Source organism: Protopterus annectens, chromosome 13.part0 (genome assembly GCF_019279795.1).
Source record: "Protopterus annectens isolate FY-2018-M chromosome 13.part0, PAN1.0, whole genome shotgun sequence".
Classification (NCBI taxonomy): domain Eukaryota; kingdom Metazoa; phylum Chordata; order Ceratodontiformes; family Protopteridae; genus Protopterus; species Protopterus annectens.
Window position 1 is genome coordinate 170,562,194 of NC_056747.1, and position 13,843 is coordinate 170,576,036.

At 38.5% G+C, this 13,843-nt stretch overlaps 1 protein-coding gene across 1 annotated transcript in view; it reads right to left on the reverse strand.

Annotated features, from left to right (window-relative positions):
- The window catches only part of ARHGEF18 (Rho/Rac guanine nucleotide exchange factor 18), a 2,448,098-nt gene that overhangs the window by 1,661,679 nt on the left and 772,576 nt on the right, over window positions 1-13,843 (reverse strand). The window lies entirely within an intron of this gene.

A 13,843-nucleotide genomic window follows, 5' to 3' on the forward strand; every position in this document is an offset into this window, starting at 1 on the left:
TAACATTCCTTTACTTAAGGGTGCTCCTCAAGGGCTATCGATAGCTTCTAACATTCTTTTACTAAAGGGTGCTCCTCAAGGGCTATCCATAGCTTCTAACATTCCTTTACTTAAGGGTGCTCCTCAAGGGATATCCATAGCTTCTAACATTCCTTTGCTTAAGGGTGCTCCTCAAGGGCTATCCATAGCTTCTAACATTCCTTTACTTAAGGGTGCTCCTCAAGGGCTATCCATAGCTTTTAACATTCCTTTACTTAAGGGGACTCCTCAAGGGCCAGCCATAGCGTCTAACATTCCTTTACTTAAGGGTTCTCCTCAAGGGCTCTCGATAGCTTCTAACATTCCTTTACTTAAGGGTGCTCCTCAAGGGCTATCCATAGCTTCTAACATTCCTTTACTTAAGGGGACTCCTCAAAGTTTTGCCCTTGCTGTCTCAATAGTCAAAATCTTTATTAACAAACTTCACAAGGATCTTTCTCATCGTCTCTTTGTATGTTACACTAACAACATGCTAATGAAGACAAGAACACTACATTAAGTGATTGACAAGGCCATTTGGCAGGCAGTGGACATAAGGCATGGAGCAAATCCTGGATGTGGTTGTTTGCTGCAGTGCACAGACAGATGACCACAGAGACACACACACACATACACACACACACACACACACACACACACACACACACACACACACACAAGCAATTTGAGGATGTCTGTTATTTAGTAGGATGTCCCTTATTTGAACTATTATAATCAGAAACTCACATCAAAGATCCTTTCCTACATAACCTTGCAAGTTGAACTTACAAAGGTTCAATTCTACAAACTAACAAAAAAAAAAAAAAAAAAAAAAGAAAGACAATAAATTAAAATGCACTAACTATAACATCTCAATTCTTGGATCAAGAGTCAGGGAATCATTACCTCCACATTTAAAAGATTTAACCTCTTACCCCAAATTCTAGCCCCATTTGAAAGCACATCTTTACAAATAAGCTCAATATAGCTGCTTTCTCTCAAGCCATATCACCTAACCATGTGTGCTTTACAGCCAGCATTTTCCTGGTTTCTCTAATAATTACTCTGATTAATAAATATTTCTATTTGTCTCTTATCTCTGTGATATGAGATATTCTAGATAGAGATATGGAGTGATTCTGTAACTATCTTAATTTGTACATATTTTTCATATTAATCTATGTATTGACGTCTGTAACTATATAGCACTATTGTATTGTTTTGTTAGCTCAGATTTAATGTTTTGCTTTAATGATAAAAACTATTTAACATTATGTTAAAGTTTTTTTTTTCCTCCCAGGGCTGTAATTGAAATTGGCCTGTTGTAGTCAGTGTTCTGTCCTTGTTAACAAATATAATTAAACAAAAATAAATAAATAAACAAACGGTTTGTGACAAGTCCCATTTGGGTACTAAATTTCAGTTCATTATCTTTTCCAGTTTTAAGTAGTAGCATGAGTTAGTAACCTATCATTCTAGTACAATATTATCTATTCATCGTATGCTCTGCATTATTTTGTTTGAGTCATTTGTACAGTGCTGAAAACTAAAGCATATAAGTAAACTATAACTTGATGGTTAATAGTATGCATTGCAAACATAGTTAGAATTAACATATAGGTGCAAGGCTGCTAGAGAGGAAACTGGGACAGGTGGGTACTTTGTGCCAGATGTGGGCTATTGGTAAGGTTTAGGCACATGGGGTGACATGCGGATTATGCATGTGGAGACATGAGTGGGAAGTGAAAAACTTAGGAGGATGATAAGGGAAATGGGCCATATGGAATAAAGTAGACATGAGGGGGGACAAGAAGTGAAGATGTGCTATGGCAGTCAGGGTGGAAGGAGGTTTTGAGGAGAAGGTTAGAGACATCAGTGGAGACAGTTGTAGAGCAGGTAGATTAGGTAAGGAGAAAATAGGGGCCACAGGAGGATATAGCTATGGGGAGCACATGAGACTGACAGGAAGCAGGACAGGAGAGGACAGTGCACAAAAAACATAAAAAGGGGTGCATAGTTTGCAGAAGAATGAAAGGAGGGACAATCACAACAGAGCAGTGGAGAGTAACAGGGTGGGAGGGTATAAACTCGGGTAAAAATGGCTAAGGATGTAAAGGTAACTCGGGTATATCATGGCTAGGCTTTTAAGGGCTCTGGGGCCACTTGCCTAGTAACCACCTATGAACCTATAATCTCCTCTGTTTCGCTTGCCAAGGCATTTACAATAGTAAGACAGGAGAGGACAGCATGTGAAGGCTTTGTACTGCAGGACCAGCAAAGAGGAATGAAGTAGCACAGGGTGTGAGTTATCTGACAATCTGACATGGATAATGGGAAAGGTTGGGATGGTGAAAGGAGTGCAAAATGGTTTGAAGAGGGAGGCAGTGACACAGGGCAGGAAAGAGGCAGGAGAGGAGATCCAGTGGTGAAAGGATTATGGTAAATGGAGATTCAAATGACCAAGGAGATTTATGAACCATCAGAGAGAGGGAGAGGGAGCAGAGAGGCCAACTTTCTGTCAGGGAATGAATTTACAAGCTTCATTTTAGCCAACAGAGGACAGTGATAATCACCTTTAAAATAAGAGGTAAGTGGGGTACAAATATCACAGAAGCAGAAAAGACAAGCAGGCACTCAAGCATTATGCAGATAATAAAACCAAACACAGAATATAGAAAACTAACACAAAAGGTGATTGAGAAATATGCAGATGTTGGGGTACAGCTTGTTCTGGAATGACAGATGGAAAGGGTGTGAGGTATCAATGGTAAGGTTAGAGAAGAGGAGTGCCTGCCTATGAAGGGGGTGAGAAAACAATGAGGGTCAGAATCTTGTGGAAGTGCTCTTGTGGTTAAGATGGGGAGGGAATGAGACACCAGGGAGAAGATAATGGGGTAGGATAAAAAGAGTAGGAGGGATACTTTCATTGGAGATCTGAACTTACCATGAATAGACTGAGAAATTCAGACCTCCAGGAGGGAGAAGAGTATGGTTTAGTTCCGATTTCTGAAACACAAGTGGTTTATCCAACTAGTGTTGGAGTGTCCTAGGTACAATATAATTCTGCGTATTATCTTATCCATGATGGTGGGATTTAGAGATGCGAGGTAAACAGTGATCATGGCAGTTTGTAAGAGTGGCTGTGCACACAATGATGAGACTCCTGCACATGTCAAGTGTGTCACCACACACAACCACACCCACACACTCACACCAACACGTAATGTCATTTGGACGGTCTGCACTGAAGCAGTAATGGCTGCTCATCTGTATACAACTGATCTGAGAACACTGTTACAGTAGTTATTGTTAATCAGGTAGCATTTCATTAAAATGTGCTACCTGCTTAATAACAGCTTCCTTCAAATACATACATAGAGGATTCTGAATGCCGATAAGATGCTGTGCCTCATTTGTGAAAATATTTGTGTTTGCGTTCTCTTCTGCCAGTTTTGAAAATTGCTAATCTACATCATGTGTAGATACATGACAGAAGTGCCTCCGAGGTGAGTGGTCCTCTTCCTTAACGTTTACGTGAAGTAAAAGATGGATTATAGGTATCACAACCATGAAAAGCCTCTTGTCAGTCAGTTCAAAAGAAGAATTTATAATACTTTTATAGAAATGGTAGTTTAAAGAAGTATGTAAGATTTACATATTGGACAGATTTAAAATATTTATGAAATTTGTTGTACTTGTATGACTATTAACTCAACAACCAATGAAACATATTGAAACCTTAAGACCATATCACTTCTCTAGGATGATTTTAAAGCCTTCTTTGTGTTTAAATTGGTTTAGTACCAACATAAGGGAACTAATGCATAGCCTGTAAGTGGTATTGTAATATTCCATAGTATGACTTGTAGGGATTGTGCCTCTTTTCCCTTGTATTGTGAATTCATCTTACTGTAATATGTTATTCATCATTCAGACTAAATATCCAAAGTGAACAAGACTAACTCTACCTAGTCCAATACGAAACAGAAACACTGGATGCAAACTACTGCCTTTTTGTTTTCTATTGCCAGGGAAACATGGTGGAGACAACTGCAGTCAACAGTTGTGGTACAGACATATATGTTTAATTGCTTAATAACGTATGCAGTGTATTATTCCTGGTTTTTCCTACCAAACAGAATAGAATGTACCAGAAGGCATATGAATTTAAATGAAAGCATAAAGCAAAAATAATTCAGTACTGCTCTATTTAGTAGTGTTCTAGTTGATGAACTAGTGAAGTGTTTTACTGTGTTTAAAACTTTTGAACCTTGAAGGCGTATGCCGAGTCGCTAGTTAATTTTTGGTTTCTACACATTGCTCCTGGTTTCCAGTAAAGTTGTGTTTTGTGCCAAATGATGTTTTTCCAAATTTTGGAGTGTGGTATAGTTTATATTTGGCAGCAATCATGAAAGTTGTGTTCGTAATATTAGTTTAATGTATTTCCTTTACCTTAAGCTTAGCAAACTTAAGAAAAAAAAACAAATAAATTAAAACTTCTGCATGGCTCTTTCACAAAGTAAGAGAGATTCCACATAACAAAGTCAACAGCAATGTATTGAGTGAACAAGTTAGCAGCTCTAAATGACCAAATATCAATATAATCAGCCTGATCAACAAGGATTCAGCGAGCACAAATAATCCTACTTAGTTGAGAGTTTGAGGCTACAGCATAAGGTACCACAGATGAAGACAGTGGTGTGGACTGTCAGCATGACTGATGGTACCAAGATGGAAGAGAAGGTTAACAAAGAGTTAAAGGACTGCAAGCAAACTTAAATGGGCCATGGATGTAGTACTCAGGGCTGTGGACAAGGGTTTAAAAAATGGACAAAAAGAGTCAGTACAAGAAGGTACATGGAAAGGCAACACAGGTGATGAGGGCAGCAGGGGTACAAGCTGAAAGGGAGTGAGCACATGGGAAAGACATGGGAGCAAAGGTTCCTTTATGTATATTATAGAAAGGCGAAAGTGTGAGACTGATGTGTCCAGACTGTGAAAGGATGGGAAAGAGCTCATGGAGACCAGAGAACAGGTAAAAATACTAAAAGGACCTTCACCTTGAGCTTCATGAAGAAAGGGAAAGATAATGTACTAAGCTGGGAGGGAGTTAGAGCAGAATGGAGAGAGCGGTGGACCGGCACCAGCCTAGACAGGGAGAAAGTGAACTAGTTATACAAAGGGACAACATGCCTCAGGGATCAGAGGGGCTCCTCCCAGGGTCATCGTGAATCTGACTACTGTGCTGGAGATTCCTTGATGGAGACCTTAGCAGATCACTGGTCAGTACAGAAGTGCCTGAAGACTGAAACAGAGTAAGACTGGGTATCATTGCACACTGAAGGAAGAGAAATCTGGAGAACTATGGGATAGCAATGCTAACTTCATAACATCTTCTGGGAGATGCTACACGAATATGGGGACCCAGGGCTGCTGTTACTTTTACCACTAGGCCCTTCTATTTCAGGAGTGAGGATTGTGTCTGCATCTCTCACTATTAAGTCAAATGCATTAAAAGTGGCTGTAGGAGTTTTTCCAAAGGTGTGTCTTGTGTTCCTTCTTGTTGATTTTTATGGACATGATTATCAATGTAGAGACAAGGCCTGGAGATTAGAGACTTTTGGGAATGTGAGGGTTACATCTTTCTTGCTTGTACTGTAGATGGTGTTGCCCTGTTAGCCTCACACCAGTGTGATCTCCCTAAGTGTCTTGCTTGTACTGTAGATGGTGTTGCCTGTTAGCCTCACACCACTGTGATCTCCCTAAGTGTCTTGCTTGTACTGTAGATGGTGTTGCCTGTTAGCCTCACACCACTGTGATCTCCCTAAGTGTCTTGCTTGTACTGTAGATGGTGTTGCCTGTTAGCCTCACACCACTGTGATCTCCCTAAGTGTCTTGCTTGTACTGTAGATGGTGTTGCCTGTTAGCATCACACCACTGTGATCTCCCTAAGTGTCTTGCTTGTACTGTAGATGGTGTTGCCTGTTAGCCTCACACCAGTGTGATCTCCCTAAGTGTCTTGCTTGTACTGTAGATGGTGTTGCCTGTTAGCCTCACACCACTGTAATCTCTCTAAGTGTCTTGCTTGTACTGTAGATGGTGTTGCCTGTTAGCCTCACACCACTGTAATCTCTCTAAGTGTCTTGCTTGTACTGTAGATGGTGTTGCCTATTAGCCTCACACCACTGTGATCTCCCTAAGTGTCTTGCTTGTACTGTAGATGGTGTTGCCTGTTAACCTCACACCACTGTGATCTCCCTAAGTGTCTTGCTCGTACTGTAGATGGTGTTGCCTGTTAGCCTCACACCACTGTGATCTCCCTAAATGTCTTGCTTGTACTGTAGATGGTGTTGCCTGTTAGCCTCACACCACTGTGATTTCCCTAAGTGTCTTGCTTGTACTGTAGATGGTGTTGCCTGTTAGCCTCACACCACTGTGATCTCCCTAAGTGTCTTGCTTGTACTGTAGATGGTGTTGCCTGTTAGCCTCACACCACTGTGATCTCCCTAAATGTCTTGCTTGTATTGTAGATGGTGTTGCCTGTTAGCCTCACACCACTGTGATCTCCCTAAGTGTCTTGCTTGTACTGTAGATGGTGTTGCCTGTTAGCCTCACACCACTGTGATCTACCTAAGTGTCTTGCTTGTACTGTAGATGGTGTTGCCTGTTAGCCTCACACCACTGTGATCTCCCTAAGTGTTGGGTGTACAGTGAATTAAATAAAAAGCAGCGCTCCAAACATACAGGTCAGTGTTTTATCTTGAGAAGGGTACAATGCTCTCTTTAGATGTTGGGGTAGTAAACTCAAGTTATCTGCTCAAGAATTCTGGACATAGGTCCAAAATCAGAAACAAGTTTAAAACATTAATTCACTTTCTGTAAACTTCAGTGATTTACCCGAACATCATAAACTTTATGAGGGACAGGGTAAAAATATGAGGCAAACTCAGGGATGTTCAGCAAAATCAGGGAAAATTTGTAGCAATAACTGTGCCGAAGAATCCTGCCACCAGATTGAAAAAACAATTTTATTAAAGACATAAATCCACAAGTTAAGCGCTTCTGTTGTAAACCCAGGACTTCCTCAGAACAGTCAAACGCATTCATTATCCTGTTTAAATTCATCTCAGCTTTTTAAAACCAACACATTATTTAAATACAATTCCAAATTCAGCCACTGCCTATTAAAACAACTGATTTGTTCTCCACTGTTTTAAAATATCCCTGAAAATCTTTTGTAAATGCATTTCACACCATACAAGATTTAATTCTTAAAAAACTGAAACCACTGCATTTAAACCTGGGTAGTCATAAGCATTCAGCTTGATTTGCCACCTTAACTCAATTAATTCAATCAGGTTATTCCAAGGCTCCCTCTCTTGGGTTCATACCTACTTGTCTAATCCTGAAAAAGGAAATTTGTGCCTTGTGTTTTGTTCAGTATGCTTGTAAAGAGCATTATTCCCCTTCCTCTTTGAAATATTGTGTATATATGCTCATATATATATATATATATATATATATATATATATATATACATATATATGTGTGTGTGTGTGTGTGTGTTCTTTAAATTTAAGTTTAGTTTTACCTAAATTAAAAAAACAGGACAGTCCTACCATGTCACTAAATAAATAATTGCTTTCATATCATTAATAATATCAGCAATGGAAAGAAAAGGTCAGGTGTTTAAATTAATTCAATGGCAAAGAATGAGTTTTCAAGCATATGTAACTATGGGTGTCGTTACTAGAGGATTGCATTTCATGAAAATGCCTATATATGGCAAAAGATAACCTGCATTACTAAGGAAGTGTCAGGAATTAAATCTAAAGCTGAACTGTGAGTATATGACTCTTTGAATGAATTCTTAGATATCGAGAATGAACTATTAGAAGAAGTAAACACCACAGAAAATACAATATCAAACTCTTCCTTTTCATCAGTAATTGCTTGAGTTTGGCAATGCGCTTGAAAGAAATCAATTCATTTGAACAACAGTTAGTTGCTACTAAATACATTTGAACAATGGTTAGTTGCTACTAAAAAAGAAAAACACAAATGGATATTGGTGATTTCAAAAATGGTAGCATATTTTTGTGGCCAAAGATTGCTTTAAAATCAGCACGAACTGTAACCAACCACATACCACAGAATGGCATCATGATGCTAATAACCACGCCCATGATAGTTCCACCTATCATTATGAAGGAGAACATCTTAACACTGAATATTGTTAGTAGTGGCTGTCGTGAAGGGAGATAAGAAAATCGGGGAGAATGAATAGTTGACTATCTTCAATAACTGCTTGCTTTTAATAAAATAAGAATCTCAGCCCATATAAAGTACTATTTTTACTTTATTTTCTTAACAAACAAACAAGAGTTAATTTGCTTGTAAGGAGGAAGAAGGAGGTGTTAAACCCCTTGCAGACAGCAACACTTTTTGGAAGGAGAGAATCTTAACACTGAATACTGTTTGCACTGGCTGCATTGAAGGGAGATAAAAAAGCCAATGGAATGAGCAGCTGGCTTGCTATTAAACAGTTTTTTTTTACTGGGTCAGTTCATCTTAATTTATTTTATTTTGGCTGAAATATTTGTATTTGAAGTGGGGAAGTTCCTTTAAGAGACTAATAGACATGTTAGCAACATAAAATAATGCCTATTCCTGAGTGGACTCTCATTTCTGCTTAAACAACTTGTTTTTCATTTTTCATACTGTCCCTCATGTCTTTTTAAGGATACCATGGCATTTCATCTTTTAATTTTGAAATCAGGAAGTGTGTCTAAGTGATTGATAGTTATTTTAGCCAATCAGAAGTGTTTTAGGGGCATAAAAGAACAGCTGAAGTGTCACTTTGCCTTATGCTTGTAGAATTATTATTTGCCAATGTAAACAGTATTGGGGGTTTACATCATTTAAGCATTTGTTTGAATTTTTATAATTTTGCCATATTAGAGATCACATCTTATTTAAATTAATACACAATGGACACACTAAACTGCCATAATCTTGAGGACTTAATTAACCATAGGTTTCTGAAACAATGTAAAGCATATAAACAGTTTATGAAAACAGTTGATACGGACACATCTGTATGCCTTAGCTGTATACATTTTGAGCGGTTATATTATACTGTATACTGCAACATCTTTGAAAATGAATCAGATTGCTCATGTAGACACAGCATAGCACTTCGATCTATTGCTGCTTTTGCAGAATGTTGGATGAATGACTTGTCCATTTTTCATAGCAGTAGTATTAATATGGGTAGTTATGCTAATAGCAATGCAGATGAACAAGCAGTAAGTAGTTAGTGAACATACAGGTTCATGCAAAAATATAGATTATCCAGATGTTATGCTCAGGAGACTCTAAGGAGCTAATGGAAAAGAAACCAGGCATATTATCATAAAGAAACAAAAAAGAAAAAATAAAGTGACAACAAAAGGTTTATTACTTACAAGCAAGGATGGTAAAAGGAAGTTTCTGACAAAAAAATGAAGTAAAAGAAGGAAAAAGGCCATGTCAGGCAAACTTAGCCTTACAGAGGTCATTGAATCAGATTTCAGTGATCCCTTGGGGACCTCTAAATATGCTTATTTAATTATGGAAGGGGCGGGCGAAGATTTTAATGTTAATAATGTTACTAGATGAGGTGATTGAGACATGAACTATGTGTAACACAGTCACAAACTGAATTTTAGATGCCAATAGTACCTCTGCAGCTAATCAGCAAGAAACGTTAGAATGGGAAACTTGTACAAAAAATAAAAATTAAAAAAGGGCATTAGGAAGACTGTCTTATGACCCAAGCTCCTCCATACTTGACTGTAGTACTTGAAATACTTTATTAGTCTGTGAATCCAAGGATGTACTCCAAATTATAATACATTACTTAAGCTTAAAGATACACACAATGGCATTTTTATTTTGTCAGACTCAATGTTTAAACCTTTAAGACAAAATTTAAATGATATGGATAAAAAATATACAACAGTGTGTTTCAATCTGTCATTTGAAGTAATGTATTGATTGACGCTGGTGGCATTTGATTATATATTCCTTCCATAACAGCTGTAGTAATATGCCTCCTGAGGACTGTTGACATGTGATGATGCTATATACATTGTTGCCTTAGTAAGGTATGTGTTCGTAAAGTAGAGCATATCAACATTCTACACAGTTCTCGTTCAACCATCACAGTGACACCTGCAATATGGCACTGGTGTGCATGTGTATACTTACCATCATGAAATACTCTGTGACATACAACAATATTACATCATACTGACTACATGACACATATGCCTTGCTTCATCCACATGTCGTAATGCTGCTACATACAAAAAAATGTAACAAGTTCAGATTCACTTTCAACCTTGGGGAATTAATTGTATGTACAACTGTGTTGATATTCACAAGGATTGTTCAGGTGTTCCATAGGAACATTGTGTGTCTGTCAGCATTTGAGTTATTAAATAGTCCACATAATTATTAAATTATCCACATAATTTGTAATGTGTCCATATATGGTATCGGATCCCACACACACAGCTTTCCAATGATAAACATATAGGCATATGATTTGCAATGGATGTAACAATGTGAAATAGGCAGAGTTGTACAACTGTGTTAAGCATTTCCACTGTGTGGCATGTGATGTATACCCAAGGCTGAATTTGGAGATGCTGTCACAAATCATTTACTAAGAAAGAAATCTTAAGGGGAATAAACAGCTACACACAGCTGTTTGTAGAGGGCACTACCAATACTGAACCAGAGGAGATAGACAACCTGCTAGCTGACAGATCTGGATCAGACTTCAGCACCCTGTCTCACTGGTCATCACCCAAAGTATACATGCAAACATTGCTCAGCTTATTTTCTTAAAAAAACAAAAAATAAAAGCAGTTCATTTTTGTCCTCTCTAAGACTAAAAACAAAACTTCGATGGGTCTTGGCAACATCCCAGGTAGCCGTTTCAACGTTTTACCTGACCTAGCAGACACAGTTGGATCCCTACTTAACGTAGCCTCCAGACAGGCTATGTTCTGCTTGAATGGTGGTTACTCATCTGAACAATGGGGCACCATCACCAGACATGGGGAGTTACAGACTCAGAAGCCTGACTAGCCTCATGTGTAAGGCAATGGAAACAATCTTCATTGACTTTATCAAGAAGGTCATAGGTAATCTCCCAACTGTATACTCAACACATATTTGATTCGTTAAGGCTACATTGTGTCTGTTAAAGCTGGTTGACTTCTTTGAGAAGGTCACCAAGGCCACAGATAATGGAAAGACTGCGCATCTCACCTAACTTGACAAGGCCAAGGCATTTCACACAATTCCACACTCAGGTATTTCCGTGAAAATGTCTCAATTGGGCATATACCCATATGTCACTAAGTGGGTAGCCAATTGGCTCACCGACAGGACACAGCACTACAAAGAGGACAGTCAGAAGTGGAGTCCCACTCTGATGGACCTCCTGCATATCCACAAAGCAAACAGTACCAGAATTACCCATTCTAAAGACTTAAACCTTGCCTGTGATATAAACAGGACTGCTGGAGTGATAGGTATGTATCCCACAGACTACCCTGTCTATGGAACAGGCTCCCCATCCATCTGATGCAGAGTTCCTAATCCAATTCAAGTGCAACTTGGACAATTGGATGGGAAACCAAAAATTCATCCCTGGTTTGGCACCTATGTCTCTGATGCAAACGGGTAATCTGTAAACGGTTCATCTACCAGGCCCATGCTTACACTTATCAAAGGTATCAGAACTCGTCAGAGATTTAGGATGCATGGCTAAGCTTAAAAAGGCCCTTGTGGTCATTAGCCTAGAAAACACCTATGAACCTACTTACTGTCAAAGTATGTGACTTGACCTCTACCAAGAGGCCAGTGGCCAAGGTCATAACTTAGGTTTCTGTACTAGACCCTTTCCTGTTTAGTATTTAATTCTAGAAGTCAAGGCAAACTTAGACATCCTTTGTATGACCAACTTTGCAGATGAATCCATGAACACTATTGATATACTGCAGAAAGTATTAAAACACACAAATGATTGTTGCCAGAGCCATAGAGATACACTAAATGACCAAAAAAGCATAATTATTCCTGTTTGGAAAGCAAATACCCAAGCTAATGACAATATAGACAACACAGCTCTAAAAGTGGACCCAGTTGTACATGATCTGGGTACTCAGGTAGATAGCAATCATAATTTCAACCACCATGTGTCCGCAGTACTCATAAGTATGGACATGACATCGACATATTGTACTCTGCCCTCATCACACCAGCAACAGAGTACAATGCACTCTTTTGCAAGTACCTCAACATACATCTACAACAGCTGTAGCATCCTAGAACTTTTGCACAATAAAGATACAGGGTATAAAAAACAAGTGCTACACAGAAAGGCTGAAAGCCCTGTCACTGTACTCTGTCTACTACAGACTTACTAAAGGGCAATCTTTGTCTGGCCCAGAGCAGTCTCCAATCTGGCCATGATTGAAATGTTAAACATTAGTAAAGCAAACTGCATGAAGGTCACTCATTTCATGGATGTAACCTAGCCTGTGACATAACAAATCATGTTGGAGAGATAGATAGGTCTCTCAGACACTCCCCCTTTTCTGAACAAGCTTCCCATTCACGTAGAGCAAAGACCTTTCCTGACCCTCTTCAAGTGCAACTTAGATCAATGGATATTTAATGATAGTTGTAATACCGTTGTAGTGCCCATGTCCATCATGGATAAAGGAAGTCGGTATTAGATAATACAGCATAGCCTCATACCTGTGTGAATGTTGTTCACCTAGCTATTGAAAATTGTGAAACTTATGTTAAATATGGGTAGGATTTTATGGGGTCTTGGAACGTTAGCCTAGTACTCTCCTATGAGCCTATGAAGTCTAATGGTATCTTAGGTACAGCTACAGTGGGGAGTATTGTTTTTCCTGTTGCCAACCAGACTGGTGTCTGTTCATGGTGTGTTCTTACTCATGGCTAATTTTTCATGTAAAGATGTTAATACTTTTAGCCAGAAGTTAGGTACTTTATCTGGGCCTGGGGTTTTCCAGTTAGAGGCTTTTCTTAACTTTGTTTCAATTTCTCTGGCTGTTACTTCATCCCATTTCATATCCTATACCTTTAAACTTCTTATTCTTTCTTTTACTTCTTTTATCCATTTAGCATCCTTGTTATGTTCCACAGGATCTTCATAAATACTTCTCCAAAATGTATCTATTTCTTCTTTTTAGGTGGTGTTTCAATTCCTTTTACCTTGTTTCCCAATTCTCTATAAAACTTTTGTGGGTCATCAATAAATTGCTTATTTTGTACGTTACCTTTATGTTTATTTGCATATCTTATACGTTTTTCTGCCTCTGCTGATTTTTTTAGTTTGCTATTTGTGATACCGCATGATAAGATCCTTATCTGTTCTGATACTGAGCATTGCTTTTATCACATCTATCTTTCTGAGTATTTTTTTGTTGATCTGTTCCCTCTTCTGTACTCTTCTAACAGTGACACTTGTTGTCTTAATTGCTTTATAGTTTTCTGTATTCAATACTTCCATGATGGCATTTGATTTCTTCCCCTCCTTTCCCTTACTGCCCTGTGTTTTTGTGGTAAGACTTTATCTGTCATTAATTTAGCTGCACAGTAATATATTCTATTTACTTCTGTTCTAGTGCATGAATTTCTAGTGTGACCCTACAGCATAACAGATGTAACAGTACATCACATCAGTATTACCACTTGATAGTTTGCATGAACACGTATGCACGTATGTCACGAT